General features: G+C 42.8%; 1 non-coding gene across 1 annotated transcript; it reads left to right on the forward strand.

The window, feature by feature from the left end:
• The first annotated feature begins 3,449 nt into the window (after positions 1 to 3,449).
• TRNAV-UAC (transfer RNA valine (anticodon UAC)) lies at positions 3,450 to 3,522 on the forward strand. The gene has a single exon. It is a non-coding gene; the product is annotated as a tRNA-Val (tRNA).
• The last annotated feature ends 685 nt before the right edge of the window (positions 3,523 to 4,207 follow it).

Below are 4,207 nucleotides of genomic sequence, written 5' to 3' on the forward strand. Positions count from 1 at the left end.
TGAGGTTTCTTTCTCCTTCTTTTGGAAACTTTAGTGATGTTTTTCTAAGGTAGTCTATCTTTAAAAAAGTGTGAGTGGACTGCTCTAGGAGTACTCAAGATTAACTTTGAATTCTGTTTGCAAATTAATTTTGTTAACTAATGTTTTGTCTACTACGGTTATTTCAAAAAAAATATTATGCAAAGGAATCCTATGATTTTTTCGGTCAACAAATCAATCAATGGAAGTAATAATGCAAGTGACTATCGTTCGAGATTATTTAGTTATACTGAATCGATCTCATCTTGAGAAACTATCGGACCCATATTGAATCCTGATAAACACATTTGTAAGCACCACGACGTACTCAATTGCGATTACTGTTTACCACGGTGACTATATTTTTATGCACGATTCTGTTGGAGATTAAAGGTGAAATTAACTATAGTGATTAAATAGGCACAAACTGAGTGTGAATGTACTTTTCCATGTGGGAAAAAAAGCCATACTTGCACAAAGTGGTCACCTTGTATAGTTGGGATGACCTATAAGTTTTGCGACCATAGTGAACAAATAACTATTTTTTGTTTACTTACAATTGATGTGATCGGCTCTGCTCATCACGAAACAGACCCAATAATGTCTTCCGCCTCTCTTCTTCTGTGAAGTACTTGGAAAAAGGGATGAAAACAATAACCATTGATAAGGATGCACCTCCCTCTCTTAACCAGTAGTCATAGTCAAAATGGAATTCAATTACGATGTCTCAACGAAACTTCCGAAATCAATTCACTAATCAAAACAGGGGCTCCCGCGCAATACGTAATACCCCTATACGAGCTCACTAGTTAACCGTACTTTTTAACGAAATGTTTCGATTTCCAATACATTGATTATGCACGAGGCGAAAGAAAAAGATAGTGCACCGAAAATCGCGGACTTTCTTTATAAAAGGTTTTTAACAAGTGCCATGGCAGCACTCGATCCTTATAATCTGGGCCGAATTTTCGTGTATCTTCTAGCCCGTCGATGCATGATTAAGGCTAAGAACGCGATTAAAAAGATCTAAGCTGGCAGGGACAGTGATAACTAATTTTTGACCTAAAATTTTCAAGAAGCATCTTTCTACTAATTAATCACCTAATCAATTATTAAAAGGGACCATGGAAGAAGATCAAAGGAGGATATGGGGAGCTCTGAGCTTTTCTCTCTCTCTCTGTCTTTTCCATGGTCAAAGAAGTCTTCCTGATGTGCGGGCGAGGTGTGATCCGGTGCCATCCGTTCTACGACAGGGTTTTCCTTCGTTCAAGATCTTGACGGTATCCATTGGTGCAGAGGGCCTCAAGATGCGGAAAGTCGTCTTTGACTTTTGGGGCCGAAAGCAGCGGGATGTGATGCCATTGGTCGTCCGGCGGGGGAGCACGGTGGGGGCGGGATGCAGGAGATGGAATGGACGGTAGCAAGCCCAGTTTGACTGGTAAGAAAGAAGGTAAAATGGCACGTGCGACAGGTACTCGATCCTTTCTAAATCTTTTTCTCCATTTGTTTTTTTTTTGGGAAAAAACCACCAAAAACCCCAAACTTTATCATTTGTGACACATTTACCCCAAATTTTTTTTTTGACACCAAAAACCCCGAACTTTGCTTTTTGTGACACATTTACCCCAATGTATTTAGTCCATGGGCATTTTTTTTTCTTTTTTTTTTTTTTTTTTTTTTTTTTCTTTTTTTTTTTCCTTCCCGTGAGGGGGCCTCGCCGCGATCCGGCGAGGGGGCCCATCGCCGGCGATCCGAGCGAGGGCGGCCCTCGCCGGCGTCGGCGAGGTTCGCCCTCGCGGGCGAGCGAGGGCGGCCCTCGCCCGACTCGAGCGAGGTCGACCCTCGTCGGCGTCGGCGAGGGTCGACCTCGCTCGAGCCTCGGGCGAGGGCCGCCCTCGCTCGCCCGGAGCGAGGGCGACCCTCGCCGGCGTTGGGCGAGGTCCGCCCTCGCCTAGGCGGCGAGGCCGCCCTCGCCCGTCTGGCGAGGTCGACCCTCGCCCGTGTCGAGCGAGGTCGCCCTCGCCCGATCCGCGAGGGCCGCCCGGCGAGGCGGCCTCCGATCGGGCGAGGGCGACCTGCCGACGCCGCAAGGGTCGCCCTCGCCCGTCGGCGAGGGTCGCCCTCGCCGCGAGTGGCCGCCCTCGCTCGCCCGGGCGAGGCGACCCTCGCCCGACGCCGGCGAGGGTCGACCTCGCCAGAGGATCGGGCGAGGGCCGCCCTCGCCGTGCGAGGGCGTCCTCGCCCGACGGCGAGGGTCGCCGCTCGGGCGGCGAGGCCGCCTCGCTCGACGCCGTCGAGGGTCCTCGCCGGGCGGCAGCGAGGGCCTCGCCCGGGCGAGGTCGACTCTCGCCCGACGCCGGCGAGGACCGCCTCGCTGACGGCGAGGGTCCTCCGGAAAGGAAAAAAAAAGAAAAAAAAAAAAGAAAAAGCAAAAAAGACGAAAATGCCCATGGACTAAATACATTGGGGTAAATGTGTCACAAAAAGCAAAGTTCGGGGTTTTTGGTGTCACAAAAAAAAGTTCGGGGTAAATGTGTCACAGATGGCAAAGTTTGGGGTTTTTGGTGGTTTTTTCCCTAATTTCGGCACTAATATTTTGTTATTTCTATTTTCACTTTTAATTATATGAGAAAACACCAAAAAACAATCTTAAATTATGCCAACTGTGATATCATACCTCCAATTTTTTTGTATCGCAAAAAATCCTAAACTTATCCACCATAACATAAATACCCCAAACTTTTTTGCGTAACGAAAAACCCAAAATTATATCCTCTATTATAGTTTTATCGAGACTGTGTTTATCACACCGGTATAAGTTCGAGATTTTTTATGATACAAAAAAAAACAGTCTGTGGTATTCAGTTTGGAGTTTTTCTTTTGTGGTATTAACCCTATATATATTTCCATGAATCTCTAGATACCCGACTCTCCATGTCCGTCCCTCTACTTTATGGAAAAAAAAAAACAAAAAAGGAGGACACTTTTCCTCTTTATTTCGCCAATTTTCTTACGACAGAAAAAACTTCGAGAAATTTTCGGGCCGTGGAGCAAAATAAATAATTAATGAAAATCACCTAAAATACGTTGATTCAAGTAATACATATAATATTTTTGTGACTCGAAAGTAAGACCAAGAAGTCCAACATTGGGTGAATTTTTAATGTGCCAATTAGATCTTGGCAGCCATAAGACTATGGTTACAATACTGTACTGTAAAATCTTTACTCATTTGACGTACTTTTTCACATATGTTTTGAGGGCATTAATTCCAAAATCCCCATTATTTTTTATAGACGTCATAAAATTTACTTTCAAGGTCGGTGATGAAAGTAATTATAGGTTTTAAAAGAAAAATCAAACCCATCGAATAATTAACATATATTTATACATAGTTATATATTTAATTGTTTATCCTTGGTTACAAAGTGGTTGCTGTGGTGTAGTGGTTATCACGTTAGTCTTACACACTAAAGGTCTCCAGTTCGATCCTGGGCAGCAACATCTCTTTTTTTTTTTTTTTTTCCTTTTAAATCATTTCCCCCTTTTTCTTTTCTTTTCTTTTCTTGATACTAGTATATATTTACTTCTAATTGATGAAAAATTCATATTTATCGGTTCTCGATTTCTCAACCGATGTAATAGTATATTTCTAACAATTTTTGGCTGAATGAAGAGGCAACCGAAAATAGCATGTAGTTTGATTTTTCATCGATTATTGTCATCTATTATAAGAGTGCTCTCTCCCTTTGGTCAAATACTATAAAATGTGTTCTCAAATTGGCTTCAACAACGATTTCTTAAAAGTTCCTACCTCAAAGTCGTAAAATGGAATGGTCAAAGATGATCACCATCTTTTTGGCCCTCCAGATCATTGACCAGATGAATTTAATCTTTTGGGCATCCACCAAATCAAGATCTTCGGTTGGACTGAAAAGTACAAGGCATATAATATAATATTCATATCACACGGCATGTCGATACCGTATCACCAATCAGTCCTACATTCTTCTGGTACACATTTTATACAATGCCCAATATATATATTTCGTAACAATAAGTGATTTCTTGTTTGATGTTAATTCCGTGTGATATACTTGCTCGGAATTAAAAATTCTTCTTTCATTCAACTTTCCAACTTTTGTAGTCGTCGGAAAAGTTGGCGTTCACATGCTAGAAAGATTGATCC

Source organism: Syzygium oleosum, unplaced genomic scaffold (assembly GCF_021117445.2).
Source record: "Syzygium oleosum isolate NSW1041296 unplaced genomic scaffold, Sole_v2.1 Sole_v2.18, whole genome shotgun sequence".
In the NCBI taxonomy this organism is placed as follows: Eukaryota; Viridiplantae; Streptophyta; class Magnoliopsida; order Myrtales; family Myrtaceae; genus Syzygium; species Syzygium oleosum.